We start from the raw sequence: 23,912 nt of genomic DNA on the forward strand, positions 1-23,912 counted from the left end.
TGAGTAATATGGTAAATGAAGTGCTCTCAAAACATTCCTAGAATGACTGTAGAGAGTTTTTCAGTGACTGGATTTGCTTATTGCCTCCACCTCAGCCCTCCTCCAGGCAGCCGAGTCATGTCTGGCTGCCAAATGGGTTACTATCAGCAACAGAGAAGTGGCAGAGGACCCACTTAAACACAGACCGAGCCAAGAAACTGATCTCCTGTGAGAAGAATGTCTGGCTGTCTTCCCATGTCATGCAGTGGTGCTGATGGGCTGATAAAGGTTTTGCCAACTGGATTCTTCCCTTCCTGTGACACTCCTGATTGGCCAAAAGCAGAGTAAGAGCTCCAGGAGACAGCTCTTTTTTTTTCTCCCCAATGTGGAAGTAAATGGATAATTGTGACAAGCTGCTGACCCCCTCTGTGGCCAGGTCAAATTTCTCCAGGATAGGGGAGGGGTGGTACTTCCTGTCCAAAAACAAACCATTCAATGAGGCATCAAAAACCATTACCACTCCTTTACATTATCAGAGGACTTCTTCCCATGAGACTTATTTACTTATCGGTTTCCTCAGCAAGATAAACGTGATGACTCCAGCTGTGATAAAGCGAATGAAGCAGGATGGGCTCCTTGCAGATTTGTTTGCTTGTCTACCTGTTGTTGAGATGTTTGTCAGTAGAAGGCAGTTACTGCTGGCTGATTAACTGTTATTAACTGTTCAGAGCATAAACACAAAAAAGCAATGAGAAAGTTAACTACCGTTTTATGGTTTTATGGCAATATCAAGCGCAAATGGATCCTAACAAATCTGAAAATGAGGAGGGGAAATGTGAGATCATTTGCTATAAAACTCTACTCACTTTGAAAAATTTTTATTCAAACAAATGTATGGTGGTTTATGAGCAATATATATGCGTTTGGCAAGAACAAATAGCCCTCCCTTATAGTGCAGTTAAGAATAATGATGGTCAGCAATTGATTTAACAGCAGAGCACTGCATGACACTAAAAACGCAAACACATTTTTGCCAAAAGCATGACGTTAACAGACGATTTCCCAAAGAATGTTTTGTTTAGGGGCCTAATGTATCTGAGCTATGTCAACAGCTAGTTCCACATGTCAGCAGAGTTGTATATTTAAACCTTTTTACACGTTTGATTGATGGTCCTAACGATTGATATACTAGGTTTTAATTTGTGTAGTCTTTATGTCAAATGCCCAAACGGAGGGACCATTGCACATCTGGAAGATTCGACTGACTGCAATTAAATAATGCAATATTTGCTATTCTTTGTTATGTGATACGCATGTCGTAGGTAAACAACAGCAAAGAGTGATGGCTGTAACAAGCAGTGCGAGTGAGGTGTTTTTATGTGGAATGAAACTTGACTGTAACCTTATTGGTTTGCTTCACCTTCATTATCATACGTTTTAGACAATCTTTGTATTCTCCATACAAATTCAACCATCCCACACTGATTTGTTAATTTCCACAGTTTATAAGTTGATTTGCAGCAAAATACTTTCACAGTGGAATTACAGTAATGATCTGGCCTGCAGGTCAACACGGAGGAGGTGAAAGCAATTTTACACTTGGCCCACAGAGACAATAATTCCAATTTGAATAGTTGTCTCTTGTTTTTATTGTTTGGGAAATTTATTTGAAAAAGCACAGGGGGGTTTGGTGGACGTCCAAGCAAGGAGAAGAGAAAAAAAAGTATTCAACTTATTAATTTATTGTAGCTTAATTAAAAATGTCCTTTACCATTTGTTGAACTTATTTGCGAGATGAGAGTTGTGTAATGGAGGGAGAATGAATGGAGATTATTTAAGGATTACCTAAAATTCTATGATTAGAACACCTTAAGTATTTTGAAGTATATTTAAATGTGGGCACAGCTTAGAAAGCAAAGAGCACTATGGAGCTGCAGAGGATTGTTGGCCTTACATCTCCCTCACCCACATTGTTAAATCAAGAGTACGATGAGGAAGAAATTAATAAACTAGGGCATTATCACACTTATGACAAGGTTTTGTTCACATACACCTCTTGTACCAATCTACATGACATTTTATGTGATGGGGGTTTAAACTAGTTGCCACAAATCACTTTTGATTGGATACATTTGTGCACACCTGAGTTCAAGAGGGGGTTGTTTAAATAAAGGCAAGAGAAGGATTTTGATAGATACATACTCAAAATGATTGACAAAAAACAGATTTCAACAGGGAAACAGCATTCATTTTTAAATATGTGTTGTTGTTTGTTTATTTTACCGTGTCTTTAAAGAAAAACTTAATATGCATTTGTTTTAGCATATCTCCACTTATTAAAGCATTTATATGATAAGGGACTCTGGTTACGCATTTATGGCACCAAATTCAAAATCAATTTTACACAATACAACTCTCGAAACCATGTCAAATACCATCAGCTTGAAAGATTTGGTGAGTGTCTCGACTATGTTTACCTCTCCTTATAGCAGCACTAATCAGCATTTTCATATTAGCAATGGATCAAATGCCGAAAAGTGTCGCTCAGAGTGACAAACTCACAGATTCTACAGTTCCACTCGCTTCCATATGGCGTAATTTAGCACTTTAAGTAACTTTTTTGGTTTTACATGCTACAACTGTAATGTTTTGGTTCACTCTCACTCATTAACTCCATTTCCAGCTATAACAGACAGCTGTTTTCAGCAGAAAATGCTCTCATATGTCCACTGTATGCTATATATATATACAGCAATAACAAACGGACAGAAGTTAGTGACTAGTTGGTGGAGACAGTGACAGCATAAAGAATCAACGTCATAGTCGTGACATCACCCATAGGTTTCTGAAAAGCCACTGTGAGTGTGGTGACTCTGGCTGCCATCATGTTGGCAGTTCTGCCTCTTTCACCTTCCGGCTAAACTAAAAAACGGCAAAGACGTGGATCATCGGTGGACCTGATGCGGGCTGAATGACACCTGAGTGTTCAAACAAGACACTGTTACAGCACCAGCCTGTCAATCGAAGCAGCCACGCTGTTAATTATGCATAACTTCACCCATAATGGGTGAGTTATATAAAAATTCAGACTAGTACAGTTGTCATGAATTTAGACAATAGCTGTAGTGACCAAAATCATATTTATCTACCAGGCTGTAAACATGTTTATTTCTGATGTGAAGTTGTACATTTTAATATGGGGACTTACGGAGAGTGATTCGTTCTGCAGCCAGCCTCAACTGGCTATTCAAGGAACCACAGTTTTTAGGTGGCCACTTGGTGGAGACCAAAATAGAGGTAAAAGATTGTGAATATTGGACTTTTATTCACCAGTCAGCCAGAAACACAGCTCCAAATGAATATCAGCCTTGCTCTGAGTCTGCTGGATGTTTGCTGCTGTTGCTAACAAGTTCACCACATATAGCTTCATGAGGTAATATCATGTCAAGGTTGTGTTTAAGTGGCCAAAAAAAAAAAAAAAAAGATGCAGGTTTAAAAGCTATATTGTCAAACTCAGCATTATTCTGAGACATGACTTTCCTGAAGGTGATACTGAAGGTGATTAATCCATGCCAAGAAGGCATAGCATAGTGAAATGTTGATCTAACATTGTGGGAAAAATGAACATATGGGGCAAAAGTGCAATGCAGCTTTCTTACAGTGAGTGCTCTAGATTTACTGAGGACACCATTTATTAAAAATGGTTTGTTTGTCGAGCATGTTTTCTAAAAACTCCAGTCAGTGCAAATACAAAGCAGTTCTTGGCTCTTATGTAAACATTTGTGAAAGAACAGATGGGTCTAAATCACAAGGTCATGTTGTCATAATACAAATGGACTTATGATGCAGACATATGCAGCAGCTTTTTAGAGCTTATGAGTCATGTCGTCTGGGGTGGGAGCTAAACGTTAACCTTGCTTGTAATCCACTGTGCTGAGCCCCCTTTAGGAGGCACTACAAACAGTACCTTGTCTGAGCACATAAGCACTAACCCCTTCCACATACAAAGTTTGTTAACTGTCCTCTTAGGGAGGCCTGATCCGTGCTCCACTACCTGACACAGGGAGGAAATCTACGCTGAATGAAATTCAATCTCATGCTCAGCCACAATTTCGTGCTTTACCGCAACTTCTTTAGTCAATGCTTTTGCACCTTTGATATTTTGAAATAGTGAATTACAGGGTAGGTACAGAGAAATTAAAATTGATATTCTGTGCTTGGTTGTCCTGTTTGATCAGCATTTAGTAACTTTAAACCGTTTTACCTCAACTTTAGTTTCAGTCAACTAGCATATTTTGGGGGGAGTCGTGACTCTTATACCATTCGCAAGACTTATTTGTCACTTGGAAGAGAAAACAAGGCTGGTGACATCTTTGTAACATGTTAAATGGTTGGATTTACAATGAACTGCAAACTAAGCTCTCTATTCAAAATATTAAAATTGTTACTAACACCAGCATTTTCCTGCCAAATCACGTCCTGTGTATCTACAATTCAGGATTTAATCATAATCTACAAATATTTTTCCTAAACCCCTTTCATAGGATCATTCTATAATCTGCAAAGGAAGGATGCAAAGGACCTACTTTAAGAGAAATTCAGTGGTAATCCTACCGTATTGTGATGTACTGGATTATAGCATCAGAAATTCAACCATACAGAAAAAGAAGTGTATATTTCTTGTGCTGTGGTTCATATGAAAGGAAGATTTACATTATCTTCCTTTCATATGAACCACAGCACTAAACCATATGAAATGAAATGTTTTCTCATTTAGAGCAAACAGAACCTGAAGTGAGCAGTCACACATATGAAATATGACGGCACTAAAACAACTGGTTTGAATAAATACTCTCAAAAACACTGGTTGGGTTTTTAAAGTGGCAAACCGTCACTAATTTAACTAGTTAGGTATAAATATTAATGTGCTTCTTTTTTCACATTTGAGAGAAATGTTACAATGCTTTTATAATATGAGCCAACTCCATTCGTTGATAAAGACGAAAAGAGATGCAAATGACAGTTTCAGTAAAAGCTAGCAAGAGGACCTTTGAGATTATTTCATCACACAAGACATTTTACGGCCCGTCCCATACCAAACTGTTGCTTGAAAATGACTGATTGAGTTGTAATGGTTGAGTTTTCTAGAGAGGGAATTAATGTATCCTATAATTTGCATCTGCACTGAATAGGCGGGGAGCGTCACTATGCCTTATGGAGCTGCTGCTATAAAAGCATTAGTCTGGATTTCAGTAGGGGAGGCACAGGCACAGTGGCTCGGTGACATTGTCACTTTACAGCAAAACAGGTTCACGTGTTTGTCCCTGTGTTTCTGTGTATTTCCTCCAGGTGCTCCAGTTTCCTCCCACAGTCCAGAGACATGCAGCTCAGGCTGACTGAAGACTCTAAATTGCCTGTAGGTGTGAATGTGAATCTGTATGAGTTTACCCTGTGACAGACTGACAGCTGCTCCCTCGACTCTTAAAATGCTGAAATCTCTGCAGGTTTAAGGCACAAGTTTGGTCAAAATATGAAGAAACTAGGACCAAAATATCAGTGACATGAAAATTGGATATCAATATAAAAAAGAAAAGAAAACTGCGTTCATATCCCAGCTAATAAAACCAAACAATTAAATTAATAACGATTACTATTATGTGCATGCAGTGTTGGTCTTTAATAATTATGAGAAATGGGGAAGCTGTGTTGTTGTAAATGTTTAGTGACAGTAATCTAAAAAAGGTACTCACGTAATACCAAGAAAAAAATCTCTATCAGGATTATTATTGAACTGATTATTCATTAAAACACAAACCGCTTGCTGATAAGTTTTTAACTTTCCTCTCAAGAAAAATGTGGAATAAGTACTTTTTAAGTAATTTTTGAGCACCCTGAATTATTGTTTTTCATTATAATTGATAGTATGTTTATTCCTCAAGTGCATGTTTCAAACTATTTGGTTTGTTAATTTATGCTGATTAACTGTTTCCCCTGTAATTATGCTCAAGTAATTACAACATAAATCTTTTGTGTGCGAATTCCTCGCAGAAAACTTTCAACTAAATACAGATTCAGCGACATTAAGATATTAAAAAAGCAGGTGAATAATGTCGTTCAATCTAAGCAAATATGTCTCGTGTGAAATGTCGCTTCTGGGCAACTAGAATTACTGAAAAAATATGGGTTGAAATGAGGGTTCAGCGTCTCCTGAATCACCTACGATCAAGAGCTCAAATGGTCAATTTTAGTACAAGGATAAAAGGTCCCGTCGGGGGTCTCTGTGTGCAAGGAACCATCTGCAGGTCTATCAAAAAAAATGGCAAAAAGAGGTCTGAGGTGGGCTCATCTACATTCCCCTGACACCTCAGGACCCCTGGAGGGCTGGACAGGACATAAGAAGCCATAAATGATTTTCTTAGCACCGCAGGTCTTTACTGTGTTAAAGGAAATGACCAGAGTGTATGAGATAAAAGCAAACGTGTTTTAGAGCCCCAAGAGTCCGTGTAACATGAATGACAATGTAGAGGCTGTAGTCTGAAGGAGTAGAGGAGGAAGGAAACACAATGAGGAGGTGAATGGAAGCCATAGTGTCACGTGTGAGGTTATCAAGTATTAATTATATTTTCTTTGATACTTCTTGGCCTATAACTGTATAGAATATGCAAGAAAGACTGGGATAAAAGAAGAGCAAGAGAAGCCTAGGAAGCCTAAGATCCATGCAACACGTTTGTCTATTGAAAAATTACAAAACTACTTTTTGTAATTTCTCTATTCATTATTAACACAGGTCATAGACCTATTACTTCTCAAGATATTGACAAAACCTGCCCTTCTCAGCCTTCCCCCCTCTAACCCAACAAACCTAAATTGGAGAATCGTTGAACAAACTTTTGCATGTAATCATACACATATTTTATTCATGTAATGATATGCAGTAATAGCTAAATCTTTCCGTGTCAGCAGTTCTTGCAAATGTGGCCCAAACAGAGCAACTGAATAGGTAAACAGTGTTTGCCGATAGATACCAGAACGAGCCTCTAAATTTAGGACACTTAAAAATGCAGATTTCTCTTTAGTTAAACCCACTGTGCATTTTGTCTAACTTAATTACGCAGAATGTTGTGCCCTACTTATATCTGCACACTTCTCTAGTAGGGGACCGAACAGGCAGTAATAATAAACTTCAAACTCTGCTCCTTGACAGACAACTTATCTAACTTTGAAGGCAGTAACTCCAAGATGGCTAAGCCGCTCCAAAAAAGTGAAAACTGTCAAGTATGACTTGTGTGTGGTGAGGAACGAGCTGGAATCTGAATCGCACTGCAAGAAAAATATTTCACATCCACTGTATCGTATTCTAATAAACCACATTCTCCATCAGTGGGGGGATTATGACTGTCCATTTGTCTTGGCTGGGCCACCACTGATAGGGAGACACTCCCTCCCTGTGTCTGCACCATGCAAAGTTAAAAGCGACGCTGGCGACTGCTGCAAGTCATTTGTCTCTGGTAACATTGGTTCGTAGGAAGCCAGGACCTCAGCTCTAGTGGATGATACATTATCGCTATCACTTGCCCTTGTTTAATTACATCCATGTATGGGGTCTGGTACCATATCCTACAAAGCTTATCCATCATGGGAAACTTTAACCAAAGTCTGCGTTATTGTGTCATATAATCCTGTGTTTGACAGAATATGTGAAAGAATATTTCAGCAATAACTTAAGAAACAGTATGGTACCTCGACAGCTTATCCATTAATACGGTTTATCACAGCCACAGAATATAATATGAATTCGCTGGCCTTTACTCAAAAATGAATAATGAACAACACATTTAGACCTTTCGCTAAGAAGTCTTTGAAGAACAGTTTTTTTTTTCTTTGACTGACTAACTTGATTTGAGCCCAATGTTGTTTATTATCACATCATTTAATTTCTTCACACTATCTTTATGTTCTGCTTTAAAATGAAATCTAATAAAATTTCACCTTTGCAGACCATATGTTGTACATAAATGAACATGCTAAAAAAAACATAACCCAAGTGATGTTACAAATGTTCAAGGCCATATATCTGAAAACTGAATATTAAATTAGTAACAAATCAGTATGTATCACACCATTATCTTTGCATTGCCGACTATATGTCCTATGTGTATCTGTAAATTTTTATGACATGTGTGCTCTGAAAACACTATCAATTATTGATCCACATTAAATAAATACATTCTTATCCGACTTTAAAATATATGGACTGTATTTTTTTATTTATTTATTGGCTCTCGTATGCTGATGCAATCCTTGTGACAGAAGCAGAAGAAACATGCAATCTGCCCTTCAAAATGATGCCGATAATGAGGAACATCTATTTCATTTCCATTTCATTTGTATTTAGGCGTTGTCCCTCGACTCTCTGCAATACTGCTGAATTTTGTTTATTTTACCATTTATTTAGTATCATTTTTAGCCATGTAGTCACTGAAAATTATATCATCATTAAAATTGTAATTTATATTGACTGATACACAAACATGACCCATGTAATTTACACTTTTTAAGCAACAAAATGTATAATAGACCAAAAAATTTTATGTTTCTAAACTATATTATGAAATTTTCATTCTATATTTTTCTTTTTCTTTCAATACTGGCAGCTGTAATTTAATACAAGCTGTGAATTGAAGTAATCTCATAAAGATGTACACAAATTCACTGGCACAAATACATATACATATCATTTTACTAAACATGCCAATTTGTGGAGCAGAAATTGTTGCGTTTGAGCTTATTTTGCTCTTGTCCTCATAACCTTTCTTAAAAAAAAAAAAAAACATACATAAACAAACTAAAATGAGGCTAATGCATCTTGTTATATACCCGTGTGACACAACAACCTCATGGCCAAATGATAGCACTTAATAAACATTTCTGCTCTGAATTTGTGCCTCATGTATGATAGCTGCAGTATTAAGTTCAACAACATAAATAAAAAAACGTCTCACTGAAGTAAGCTCCATATTTGTCTCACATAGCAACGCTCTTGGGAACATTTGGTGTGTGATTGTGGGTTTCTCTGCTGTTTACATAATGTAAAACTAAACACTCCAAGCAAGTCCCTCTGTTAACACACTTACTTGGATCTGTTGGGAGAGTTAAGCTCTTGTCCTGCAACTGTTTCCTCTCATTCACATTGGCCATTTTTTTCATTTGTAAGCATTCCGCATGCAATAAGATCCTTGTGTATTCAGACAAGAATGTAGTCTTCTACATTTATCTGCTGCAAACTTGAGCCTAGTCTTTTTCTTTTTTTTTCGTTCATTCCCCCCGTTGATGAATTGAATACAAAAATCACTGTGTTTCCTCCATGGAGGATATTTCTCTGAGCAGCAAAAATGCAACAAATCCACAATGAAAAGTAAACCGACTCAATCATAACTGATACTCTTCCCTGATCTCTGTTCGAGAGAGTGAGATAGATCTACATTTTGAGCTTACCACCAAACCCAATCGCTCCCTGGATGACTAATGTGTTGCTGGGACAGGAGCTTTGCAATGTGTGGTGAGATCTCCCAGGGCCTTTGTGGCTCTCACATGCTGGACATCCCCATTGAGACAGTAAAGAATAGGTGGTCACTAGGTATGGACACAATGAAACAGAACTCAGGGACTGGAACAATTGCTTGAGCTGTCAGATGGTGACAGAAACTGTAATTAATGATATTTTCTATTTTCACAGAAGAGAATGAGCATCTGACAGAAGCATTATTAATGAGCGCAGCCTTGTTGGAGGGAATAATGGCAGTTTATTAGCAGCAAGACAGATTTAACAGATCTCTCTCAAACAAAGGGTTTAGATACATTGAAAAATGGAGACAATCTGCCCTAAAGATCCAATGGGAGAAAATGTTCAATACAACAATAATGTTTGTATTGTGATCATATTCTTTTTTTCTCCGCTCCGAACCATCTGTTAGGCTGTTCGATAATAAAAGGATTCTGTTTTTGTTTTTTGGAGTCTTGCTTCTTGACAAGAGAAGATGTTGATCGCAAAGTGGTATCAAGCTAAATATCTCTTTTGCTATCTCTGTAGTAATTAATCCTCACACGCTATAGTTTGACAGATACATAGATGGATATCCTTAGCTTTAGATACAAACACGTCTGACTTTTGAGTGAAAAAGGTGATGTTTTATTGATAACTGCTTCATGGGTTGCATTGCTAAAGGTTTAAGATGAGCCTACCAACTAAAAAGTACATCCTTTTGGACTGCTGAAACTATTGGTCTATTGGCGGCTCTTTGCCTTTTAGGAATATATATTTCTCAACCTTCACAGGTACATATATGTTTCATAAACTGCATATCTTTTAGGCAGACATTATTTTATTTAAGGACAATAGTTTGCGATTACCATTCCAACCAATCATAGTGAGGAACTATGCAATTACCCTAAAATTATCCCATTATTCTTCACAATATCTTATACATTTAAGCAGGGAATAACTATTTTTGAAGTAATGCTGATAATGGCAATATCATATCACCACTGGGTAAAAAAGATTTGTGAAATGTATTCTGGCGGTGTTTCAACAGATACTCCTCTGCTTCATTCATTTCACTGGACTGAAATATGGCACCGATCTGACACTACAGGCATATGTTATTGAATAGATGTATTAGATGATTTCCAGAAATGCAATGATATCGCCCCCCCACCACCCCCCGAACCTATTTTCAGTTCATGTAATTGATTCTCATCCAGCAAGTTTGACTGTATTATGTTTGTTTGAAAAGTTAAAAGAATTCGGCTAATTTCTCCCCAACCAGGCAATACTTAACCAGATTAGAGTGGCCACTTCAAGCTTTGTTGATGCATCCAAGTGAGGCAGGGCAGCCCAGCTGCAAAAGCTGATCAAAAGAGAGAGGGGGAATGTGATATTAGCATCAAGTGCTTCAGCGAGTGACTCAGACAAAAACATTGAAAAAAACATCATTATTAGACACTTCCTTTACCCATGTTTGGAAGTGAATATATCTGTTTGTCAAGCAGCTGTGTGCATCCATACATGCCATTGATTCGTACTTTAACCAGCATTATAAGGCAATTCCTCTTTTCCCTTTTGCATCCCGTTATTGGTAGTATGCTAATGACATCCGCTGTGATTAGTGATTTTCTTCTAATCTTTATTCCACGGTGGCCTGAGCAATCACAGAGGTAGAGCTTCAAGATTTACAGCAGCAAGCTTCTTCTGACTGCTCTTCCCGTCTGCCCTGACTTGATTTAATTTGAATAATAACTCAAAATTTTGATTCAAAGGCCATTTTGGTGCACCGTGGCGCATTTTCAGATTCAGGAAACACACTCACGAGAACGTAGGAGAGCCTTTTTTTTTCTGTCATGACCTAACCTGTTTTGGGTAAAAGGTATTTAAAGAAAGAAGTTCCTTTTTCATCACTAATGCTTAAAATGGTAATGTCTACATTGTTTTTTTTGTTTGTTTTTTTCCTTTCAGGCAGCATTTATTGGTTTCTCCTCTTTATTTAAACACAAATTTAACTCCAATTAATTTTACACTGAACAGAAAGCTTATGCTTGTCCACAGCCTTGGCTAGTACACATACATTATTTCAAATTTGTAGATATTAAAAACTATTGTCGGGAGTGACATGTACATTTGGTGAAAGATGATTGAATTCGTCTGAGGCTTTTGTGCTACAGCACTTGTAGAGACTATATAAAAGTCTATTGTATCCCCTGGGGAGTGTGGGGGCTGTCCAAATAACTGTGTGGTCTCACACTGTTTCCAAGCATTTGAACTGGAGTCCACCCAGAACAGGCAAATGGATTATTTGATTTTTTCCCCCAGTTAACTTTCAGCATTAAATAGAAGAAAAAAGAGGTTACACAAACTGTACCGCCGGCAAGTCAATTTAACTTCCTGCTTAGAACATTTAGTAAGACATCACATTACATTACAAAGTTCAAAATACCCCCTGTGCTAAGTAGTGAAAAGAGGTCTGTCATTTATTCTGTTAATTGAAATACTTTTATAAGTTTCGGTTGAAGTCTACCCGTTACAAAGTGTCTTTGAATAGAGACACTACGGGGTGCAGTTACTGGTGCGAGTTTGCACTGAAATGCACCTGGAAGCCCTCCCTAATTGGCAGCCATCTCATTTGGCTTTGATACTGCACCTCATCATCTGCATGAGCAGAACAGGCCATTGTCTAGGGAAGAAGTACAGGTGAGTAACAGGCTAATCGCCAAAGACAACGCAGACGGTGCTCAGAAGAAAGCAAAAGTTCAAAATGAAGCCATAAAGCAACTCTAAAATAGTGTCAATTACAGCATGTATTCATAATATACTGTACACCCCAGCAATGTTTTACCGTAGCTTGCGAGGAACTGTATTATATAAAATGGTAATGTGGGCAGTAAAACCTGAGTTTAGACAGCAAGATCCAAGGACCTTCTAATTAAGAGCGCCATCTCAGGGACAGCATGGGGAGTGATCTAATGGTGAGTGGCCATGCATGTTTTTACCTGCAGTGTGCTTTATCTACCAATTCCTCGCAGCAGGACCATAGACCGACCTGTCTCCTGCTTTACTGCTGAGATATAAACTGAAACGTGCAGGCACAAGGAGCTAGTCAAGCACCATTACAACTTGAGTGAAACAAATGGGCAAAGTGTTTATGCTAGGTTGTACAAACAGCATCACCGGTGCAAGGTATCACAGGAGTACCTTGGCTTTGGATACAGGCGTGCTGCTCCAAAAGGTGTGGCAATAGCATTCACACCACCTGCAGAAGTGAAAAAAGACCTCCCGCGTCTTCCTGTGATGGGGTGAAAAGAAGCATTCATGCGATAATAGTAGTGCAGGCTTCATCCTCTCCTTAGCAGTTGGGTATAACCCCTCTCAGAGATGCGAGGTGATAATTACAAAAAGACAAACTTAAGAACTTGGACAGAAAAAAAGAAAATAATGGCAGGCAAGATGAAGGTCTCAGGCAGGTGTCTAATCTCACGTTTTAGATATGTTTTTGTCCTTGAGAAGGATTTCTTTGACTTTGTGCCCAATCCATAACACTTTACTCATAACCGCACGTCTTGTTGGTGTAAATCTATACAATTCTGTGAGGACCTGTAGCTGCAAGCTGTGATTAATTATCTCAGTTTGCCGCAGTCAGCATCAGGGCCACACAGTGTATGGAAAGCAAAGCCCGAGCTTTGAGAACAGAATCCGTAATGATGGGAAATGGTCTATTGACTAACCTCCTGATATGTGCAAGTCACATGGACAATTGAAAATGAGGAGAACCAAATTGAAAGAGAAGAAGAGTTGAGGATTTTCAAATTTTGATTTGATTTACTTATTTTCAGTCCACCAAACACAAAATGAAGAACAGCAGGGCAGCTCGGTATACATCCTCTTTACCAGACAGTGTCAGTCCTCTGAAATCTCAAACTTGTTGGTATTTCTTCAGATAGACAGTGCTGTGTTGCATGTTTTTCAACGGTTTAACTTTGTGAGACATTTGCACAATAATGTATTGGTGTGTCCTAACTCTTCTGAGGGTTGAAAAATGGATTTAGTTAAGTGCAGGAAGTATTATGTTTAGCTCAGGGCAAAGTGTTCTGTTGAGTTATAGCAGCCGATTACCCACAGCTCTGGTCCGGGGACTACATGGGGTATTTGTTTACACCAAAGGAAATGAAACTATTTCCATTTAACTGCCCTGCTTATTGGCCTCCCTTGCTTCATTCCTCAATGCATGTGATATGTTTCCTACTGTTACAATGGGTATCTCTGCTTTGACCACAGCAGAAGGGGAAAAAAAAAAAAAATCTTCTAAGCACGGAAATAAAAAAGTTGTGCAATACATGAAGCATTGCGGAAGAATCCTGTTTCCAATTATGTCTTCATAAGTGACTGAGTTTTTATGCAGAGGTGCTGATGCAATTAGCCGTTCTCCTCCTAAATGTGTGCCAGATCGTGCTTGGGTTTCAAAGAGTCAAAGAAACACTATCTTGCTTCAATTTCAGGGGACCTGTGCTCAATTTGGCCGCCTTTATCTAATAGAGTTTTTCGTTTTCAAACACCATGTGGTTTGCTGTTGGTTGAATCCAAATAATGGACCACAATGGTCAGCCACACAAACCGGGAGACTGGTGTTTTATCTACGATATCACTACATTTTTATCTTTAACTTTAACAAGATTATTCTTAAGAATCCCCACTGCTGAGACTATTATCTGTGTTTCAGCTGTGAATATAAAAGCGCACTTGCTGGAAGCAGTGAGAAAGATGTAGGAATAGAAATGTAGCTCTTGGTTTTAAAGAGAGCTGAGAGTTAGGCGGAGCTTCCAAAATGAACATTGAAAACACACATTTTACACACATTTATCTCCATCACTTGACAACAGCACTGACAAAAGCTCCATATCTTGATTTCCAACGTGCATATATTCCTCCCACTACAGTGTCAGCATAATCCCTGCCAGGAGTGCTGCATAGGACTGCAAGAAAGGCAGAGAGATAGAGGAGAGATGGTGGTGGTGGGGGGGATGCTGGAGAGAACGATGAGGTTGATCCCTAGTAAGCTGGCCCATGGCCTCAACCCTCTAGCATTTATCTGAGCTGCAATGGTGGCGAATCCATCACCAAATGGACAGATGAAGAGACACACTGTCTGTCCCTGATTCTACTGCCCCCTAGAGGAAACAACGCAACTATAATAAATGCATCCGCATGAAACATTAGATTGTACGTACCAAGGTGGTTGTAGGTATCATTCATTTTTATGAGTCTCTTATAAAACAGATCTAGTTTAACTACAAGTGAAATGCACTTCTCTACTTTGCTTCTCAGACTTTACAACACAGAGTATACAACACAAATCAATATGCAGGCGTAAGCTATTCAGAGTAAATGGACTCTGTGCCTTTGATTTACACACACAAAGCATGGTTAAGACAAAAAAGGGGAACAGAGAAAGATTTCCCTAAAATCATTTGCTCTGTATCGGCGTAGTCCCTGATTCAGTGTTACAGCTTTGGAACAAATCTCTGGAGAAAATCTACAATCTACTGTCTCCACAATATTAAATTGTTACCCACCCATTACGCTAAGCACAGATGCCTTATCCAATCGGCAGCTGGTGCGCTGTATATTTCCGTTAATATTTCACATTAGCCTGTGGCGCGACATAATACCAGATGATTGCTTGTCTGTTATGGTATATGATGAGAAGTGTTCAGGGCTGCTAATGTGAGACGTCTCTGTTTACCACTTTGATGGATGGCCTCCCTGATAGGACCTGAGTTACGTTCAGGGGTGTCACAGGAAAAAGATGACAGATGGGCCCAGCTGTTGAAGATATCGACACTTTGACCAGACCATGAAGACATTAATCACAGTGCGGCTAACCAGCACTGAGGGAGAACGGGTGACTTCTGTTATTAAGACACAAGTTGTGACGGGGGATATGCTGTATAATGGACCGTTCAGTGATCAGAAGTTATGAATATTTAGGCGCAACAAAAACAAAGACAATACTGAAGGCTGGAAAGAACTGAAGCGACCTAAGGAACTTGTAACATGATTAACTGTCACAAAAGATTATGGGCCAGTAATGATAAACGGGGGGTTGTTGATGCTGTAACATAATATTAAGTGATGGCAGATATCCAGAAGTCGGTGTCAAAATGAAAAAGAGGACACTAATGGATCTCTGGGATCTTCAGTCTCAGTCGCACCATCTTGTCATGCTGATAAGATACAACTGGTACTCATAGTCTCGCTGTGAATAGATATCACCATGTTGTTGGGATGTGGTGATCAGTGTTGTAGTACTCGAGATTGGTCTTGGTCTCGACTCGATCGACTGCATATTTACTCGGACAAAGAGGAGTCAGGATTTTATTTCAAGACCACTCAAGACGACAGCTGTGGGGATATCACCAATGTTTCCACATTTTTCACTGAATAATGTCACATTTTTTTAATTAACTAAAAATACTTTTACACTTAATGTTTTTAACCTTACTAAAAGGTTGTTCCACAGTCTGTAGTTACTTGCGTGGCAAAGAAAACATAAGAAGACAGGAAAGAAAATATAAGAGGACAGGAATGTCAACCAAACCTCTTATAATAAAATTTGACTTCCTAAACGTCAAGAGAATATCTACAGAACACCGTCTAAGAGAAAACATGCTGCAGTCTGTAAATCTTGCAATACTCTTACTAAAAAGGCTGCGAGGCGTGTGCCTCACCAAAGAGATATGGCGAATATTAGCCACATGTTAGCTGCCTAAGAATGCTATATACTATCTGGTCTTGGTTTTGACCCCTCAAAGTCTTGGTCTTGTTTTGTCTTGGTCTCGACTTGTTTAGCTGGTGTTGACTACAACACTGTTGGTGATTAAATATTTATCCACCTGAGTAGTTGTTTTCAAAGACATAAATCAGTAATATGGCAATCGATCACTTTTTTCAAATTCTTTGAGATTTCTTCTTTGAGATTTCATTGATCTTTCTTATATGCACTGGAACATACATGCTCATTCACAATTAATAACCATGTATGAATTAAATGAGGCTGTAGATCCCCCTCACAGTTGCTGCAACTCTCTCTGTTTCCACCAGACCAGCTGCCTGTTACCGGTGGTACAGCTCATAGTTAGAAAATAATATGCGTGGGGAGGTGGAGGAAGTGAATGATGATGTATGTGTTGTGGAAGGGGCTGATTGAAGGGGGATTAAATCTCTATCAATCAACAAAAAGTGATATTGTCACTGAATGATTGTGAAGTTGAGGAGTTTAAGTGCAGCATTAATGTAAAATTTAGTTTTGTCTCATAGACATCCATACTTTTTACAGCACAATGAATGATTTCACTTGATCAAAACAAGAGTTAATCCTGCATTACAGACTGATAACAAGTGTGGTTTTTGCAACATGAATACTAAGCCAGCAGCCTAAAAGTACTTTGACATCATACAATGACAACTTTCTTTCACCCTGTCATAATTGAGGTTATTATGATAGCCCCTTAATGTGCATAGAAAAGTGATGGAACAGACAACAAAAGTCACGCTGACAAATTGGACTTGAAATTGTCCATTAACATAATGTCTGGAAGTTCATTAATAACAGTGTTTTTAATTATTCATGGTCTTGTTTCACTACAGCAGTTTTTTCGCCTGCTGAGCTACATATCTCAATTGGCTAAAAGTGTAAAAAAAAAAAAAAAATAGATAAATAAAGGGTGGGGAGGAGAAAGAGGGAGAGAAAAAATTGAAAGAGAGAAGAGGGAGAGATCACAACACACAAAGACGGGTCATTATTTCAGCACTGCAGGGGAGACAGTTAAACACTACTTTGTTCTGTTCAATTTGACTCTGTGCAACATAACATGGAACCATCTGGGTGTAAACCAGCTTATACCTTATTTCAAGCAATTTTATGCATCTCATAAGTACGACTATTTGACTACCCACGGAGCTGTGTACATGCTACACAGCTTGGTATTCTATGGAAATCCCACTATTGTTATCGAACAGTCACTGTGGCAACATTCATGAAAAAAACATTTTCACCCCAACTACGGCACAATATTGAAAATTACAAACATTAGAAACAACTCTTTTGGTTTTATTTGTACAAGGTCACTCTCGATGATTAGGGTACTTCAGAATTTGATTTTAGATGGATTCACCTTAAATTTTTTTTTTTTTTTTGGTTTGGATAGTTTGGAATAGCACTAGATTTTTTTTTTTTTTTTACAAAAAATATCATATTCTTTTGCCAAATTTCTTCAATAAGTGTCTGAAGAGTGCCTCTGTCGATTTCTAAACTACACTTCAGTCCTGCAAATCTCAATTAAACCTCAGCTTCATCAAGGCCACCATTAGCACAGTAAACAGCAAGAAACAGGTTGTGTATCCAGCTTTCTTCCATCACCTTATACCTAACTTGAATACCGGATAGGACTTAATGCAAAATACCTCCTTTTGTTTATTATGAATATTAATATCTCTGGTAAATACAATCCTACATCAACAATTTGGTTGGACATGTCTTCCATTCCACAGTAACATCATGCGGTTTGGTGATTGCCCACCGTGGTATACCTACACAGATGAAACTCATCCTATATTCTAAATGCTAAGTGGTTTCATTCAGCAGTGTGGAATGGAATAAATATGTGGATGGCTTCCCTCACTCAAATATATTCCCAAACATGGTTGCCTGCACCAGGGGTGCTTAGCAACATCGAAGCCGAACAGATAAAAAGGAAAGGGAGAGAGAAAAGGGGACACAGAGAGAGAAATCCTTGCTGACAGCTGCTTTCTCCATGCTTCTCCATGTTGTAAAGATGTTACCCTGTATTGAGACAACTGACCCATTGTTCCCATTGTAATTAAAGACCACAGCTGAAGACACTGAGCCACATGGCCGAAGGGGGCTTTCCTCACTTTTTCAGCACACAAGCCACTGTAAAGCCATTGGGAGTAAGTGGCAAAGGCTACGATGTGATTATCCAAATTTCATAATGTTATCTTACCACTGACATCATAAAGAATAACGATTTTATTTTACTTGTTCTTTGTTGTTAAATACATCTATTTTTCAATCTTTCTAAACATATGCCCATTAGATTGAATCGCTAAGCACTTCAAAAGACATAACAAGATGTTATCTTTGTATTTCTTCACTTTTTATATTGTTTTTATCATCAAACATTGCAGATTTAAAGCAGATATTTTCCCTATTATTGTTTAAAGACGCTTTGAGCCTTTGCAATGTTGATGAACGAAAAGCAACACTGACAACATATTCAGTCAGATTCATGCTGTCATTAGTGCTAATTTTCAATTAGAGTTTGGATTGCACTTACGAACATAAAGGCATTAGTCAGTCATTTATCTGATACAATTTGACTGCTATATCATGGTTGTGTTATGGTGTTGCACTGATTTCAGCATCTGCAATCACATTCCACTCACTAGTCCATGAGCCTCTGCCTGAAGCAGCTGTAAATCGCATTATTTCACAGTAGCATAAAAAGTTGGAAGACAGGCTTAGCCACAATGTCAAGCAAGACATGGAATCACATTTATCTATCTGTGTGACTATTTGATACATATCTACTTAAGCTCTGAAAATAGAGTCTATGTATATTCCCTTTAAAAATGTCCTCTCTGTTCGCCAGTTAATGACCAGTCTGACTTCAAACCAGTCAATTCTAATTAAAGTCCTGGTCCGAGGCAAAGCCACATTCCACCGACAGCAATCTGATGGAGTGGAGGGATTCACATGAAACAAGCGGCATTATAGCAGGCTTTGATTACTGAGCTATTCATTGAATGTCAATCATTCCGCATACCTGGTTTAGATTTTAGGCACAGATTTGATATTTGATATTTCTGATGTTTCACAATACCAATTAGCAGCACACATTATTGCATAGAATCAGAAATATGCAATTTCCGTTGGTTTGTTAGTTTGAATGTTAATTTCGGGTCTTGTGGGTAAAAAACAACAAAGCATTGAATAATTAGGCCTCACCAAAGGGAAAGACATGCTTGTTTGGAAAAGTCAAATGAAATATTTATCAAAAAGTATGTATTTACTTGTTTAGAGGTTTTGGTGGGATGATGATTCAGTTGATTCAGTTCAGCTTTGACATAGAAGAAAATAAACTTGGACGCTCAATGTAACCATGCAAAGCCCAAAGGAGGTTATTTTTTCATTCCATCTGTCTCTTTGTGTGTCTATTTTATGGTTAATAGAATATTTCAAGAATATTTTGCAATTTTAAATGAAAGTTGATGGAGAGTTTGGTCACAAGTCAAAGAACAAAAAAGATTTTGGTGATGTAGCCATGTATAGTTCATTAAAACTTAAATCATTTTGGTTTTAACTTTCTATCTGTTTTTTGAAGAAGAAATGTGATGGTATTTTTCCAATGTGGTGCTTTGGCAACATAATAAAAATCAACTCAGTGGTCATCATGCTTACATCTTTGAAATTTGGCACAACTCATATTTTGCTTTTACCAGACAGGATATAAGTAGTCTCCAAAAATGATAACCCCAATCAGCCCATCGAGTCTGGACCAAATGATTTTTAAAATTTTTGAACATTTTCTGTAATTAAAATAATACATTTTGAGAGTTGTGCAGCCCTTGTAAAGATGGGCTTTCTGTGTTTTCTAGTTCATAGACTTCAAGGATAAAACGTACAGCTTTAGTATATGAAAGGTGGTTCTGCTTAAAACTCATTACTGTTGTCTGTACTGCTTCTTGCACTTAATGTATCTGCAGACACAGTGGTTAGTTTTTCTTTGTAAAAGGTTTACATACAAGTCCATCTCCCAAGCTTCACGACAGAGCTATCAAAACAGCTTAAATAAACGTGTAGTTAAGGTTTTTTTAACAACTTCACGGTGAATGTTAAGATGTTTGAAACATAATTACATACTGTGGTGGTTATTTGAAAATGAAAGTACACACCAAAATTATCATTTTTATCACCTGTCCCCTCCACTCCTCACACTGTGTGCCATCTAGTAGAAAGAAATTGCATGAAATCCCCAAAAAAGAAAAACAAGTTACTCTATAATGAACCAAAAGTGATGACAGAATTACTTTGACCAGCATAAATACTGAATTTCTGCCCTGCATGCATACACACACATAGACAGACAAACACGCACTGATCCTTTTTTTCTACAAATATGGTGAACTAAAAGAAAATAGTCTGACCTTAGGTCCAACTTTTTTCTTTTGGAAGTTTGGTAACATTTTTTACAAAGTATAAAAAAAATCACTGCTTAAATATGTTTTGTTGATTTTCAATGAATCAGCCAGCTGTGCCTTTGCAGGGATCTCTCCCAGATGCCAGGAACTATTACAAGGTGGATAATACTTCAGTGTTCTGTGATTAGCTCATACATCAAAGTTTATAACTCTCCACAGTAGTTGTACTAGGTGCACAAGAAAATTGAAAAATGGCTACCACAATAAACATTTCCATGTCTGTTTACCCATTGTGGAATTTATTATTTCTACAAACTTGTCTCCTGGAGATCCAGTGTATGGTAAGGCTAAGGCTACAAACTTTTGAGTAAGGTCAGAGAAAGTTGGTGGGTTTGGATGAAGACTGAATAATTTAACATCTTGTCTTGTGCTTCACATCACTGCTGATTTTTTTTTATTATTTAACCAAGACCGTGATCTGTGCAGTTTATAGGATTTAGCAGCATCTAGCAGTGTAGTTGGTGATTGCAACCACCTCGCGTCACTCTTTCTATTGCAATCATGTAGTAGAAACTATGATTTATGGTTCAATCTGGTGCCAGAGTTCCATTTTAGGCTATTGTAGAAACATAGTGGTTGATGTAAAGGCTTGAAAAGGCTCATTGTAAGGTAAAACACAAGGACTCTTATTGTGAGGAGTTATACACTAGTGGTGATTAAATTATGCTTTTCATATTCAATTTCTGCCCTATTCTGCAAATAGAGCCCCTTAAATATTACTCACTGGAACAAGTTGTGGAAATAAACCCAAAAAATATTTGGTAAAAAAATAAAAATTGAGGAATGTGCAACTAGTTATATTAGCAGCTAACTATTGGTGACATTTAAAGTTTGCTGTATTCAAGCAAGCACATTGTTGTATCATCTATTACAAACAACTAAACATCTTTACCATTACTGACACCTCATAGTATTGTATAGTTAGTAGAAAACTATAATGTAAGTGTCATCACTTTCTCTCAGTTGACTTTCTCTCAGTTGACTTTCCATGTTACTTATTAATTACTGTCACTGATATGGCAACGCTGAGTTAACAAGTCTTACTGCTTTAAGCAATGCCTCTCCACTCTGAGATTGTTACTAGGATGATGTCTCAGTTAGTTACTGAAAAGTCGCTATGTGACTATCAACTCTCTCTCTATAGTGCTCTTTCGATCGTGTACAAAGCGCTGGACTTTTGAACCAGAAACTAGGGTTTTCATCTTGACTCTCATCTGTGGTTAGGTTTAAGCAACAAAAGCTCACTGATCAAGTCAGTGGGGACTTTTTTGTATCACGATCTTTCCCTAAACTAGTACAATGACTAATGAAATATGCTCTCAGACAACATTTCACTGATATGTTCAGCATCAACATTTGCAAGCAGTTTATGTAAATAATTCCTCATTAAGTTGCAAGGAAATATCTGGCCAGAATTACAAATTTTTCTTTTGTGATTTAGCTTTGTATAAACATAATTTATATGTTTATACACAACTAAAGGGATGGAATTCATACAGATATGAACATGGCATAAATCAATGAGTTAACCACACGTCACATAAAACACAGATGTAATTTTCTGGTTGACACTTCTTACCACGTAATTATCTGCTGCATCCCCGGCATTTGTTGGACCATTTCAACATAATCTGCTTCTGAAATAGGGAGCAATAATTTAAAATCCCTAACTTTCCACACACTGTCATCTTCGCCTGTGATGGCAATTGATTGAAATTATTTTTTTACACTATATAAAATGTGGCATTCTTGTTGTGGCAGGTTCTGTCAAAGCCTTCCTTTTACGTACAATTGAATCAGCCAAAATAAAACATTTAAACTTGTGTCAGCAACCAAAGTGTGAAAACCGTTGCTGCTGGTTTGTTTTTAATTTTTCATATATGAAAATAGAACCGTGGTGTGAAACACATCTCTCCAGCACAATCTGCTTCTGTTATTAAAAGACTTTTTTGGCACTGTCAACCAGTGCCACCTGACAAGCCAAGCCAAGCCAAGCCAAAGTACATTTCCGTGTGGCAGCAGGCGGACAGCCTCTCTAACCACAGTAAACAAGCCATACAAATATATTTTATTAATAACGCTAATTAAGGATGCCAGCTTTAATGAATAGCCTACTGGGTAGACACTAGTTTGAGGGCAGTAAAGTTGTGCATTTGGCTGACAACTACAACTCAGTGCAGTGTTTTCAAAAAGGTGCTAATGAAATCTCCTGTTACTGCCAGGATCTGAAATAACATCATGTATAATGTTGCTGTAAAGGTTCATAATAGCAGCAGGTAATAATCATACAGCAACCGACAACCTTTTTAGTCCATTAACACTGTTGTGGAAAAATTGCTGAAGTCAAAGGTCAATGGTGAGGTCAGGAGGGAAGAAAGTGTTCAGGAGTCTCTGATGTCTTATGCTGTATTATTTATTGACGCTTAGCCAAGGAGAATTAGAAACCCCTATAGATAACACCACAAATACTATACGCCCAGAATTAGTCAAAGAGAATGTCTTTACCCATGCAGGTGTTATTGTCAGCATATTCTAGTCTGGAGACATAGATGTCTGTTTACGCAGATTGGAACGTCAACGGCAAGCTATCTATTATGTCTAGGAAGTCAACATAAGGTCTCTTCCACCCTGGCCACCACAGTGTTGAGATAAACTGGCACCTACTGTTCTCAACCAAAGCCAAACAATTAATAATGCTAAAATCTAAGGATAGAAAATTCCATAACAAACACCACTGTATTAATGTGTGTTCAACTTGCAAACCAACCTTTCACATGACCATCCTCAAACTGAAGGCCATTATGTTTTCTGCTTTCTCCATTCCAGGCATAATAAAGCTTCTATCTCCCTTTATACTGAATGGGTTGCCAGTTTATAGAGAAAGTAATAGAGACGCAGTTATAGGCAATTTATAGCCTACACTTCAACTGACCTGAGCTCTCTTTATAATACTGAAGGACATAGTGCTCCCATGCAACACTCAAAGAGAGAACATTGATTATAGAGACCAATTGGGCAACGAATCAAATCCAGGACCAGGACCTTGCTGTAAGGCAACTTTTGACACACTAAGAGTGCATTCAGAAAGTAGTACTAGGGGGGGGGG

The 23,912-nt window shown here is 37.9% G+C and overlaps 1 protein-coding gene across 1 annotated transcript in view; it reads right to left on the reverse strand.

The window, feature by feature from the left end:
* The window catches only part of adgrl2a (adhesion G protein-coupled receptor L2a), a 198,726-nt gene that overhangs the window by 115,792 nt on the left and 59,022 nt on the right, over positions 1-23,912 (reverse strand). Inside the window, exon 5 of the mRNA XM_027290154.1 lies at positions 10,818-10,886. The gene's annotated coding sequence lies outside the window, so the exon portion shown is untranslated. The remainder of the gene's footprint in view (positions 1-10,817; positions 10,887-23,912) is intronic.

This window comes from Larimichthys crocea, chromosome XVII, assembly GCF_000972845.2.
Source record: "Larimichthys crocea isolate SSNF chromosome XVII, L_crocea_2.0, whole genome shotgun sequence".
In the NCBI taxonomy this organism is placed as follows: Eukaryota; Metazoa; Chordata; class Actinopteri; family Sciaenidae; genus Larimichthys; species Larimichthys crocea.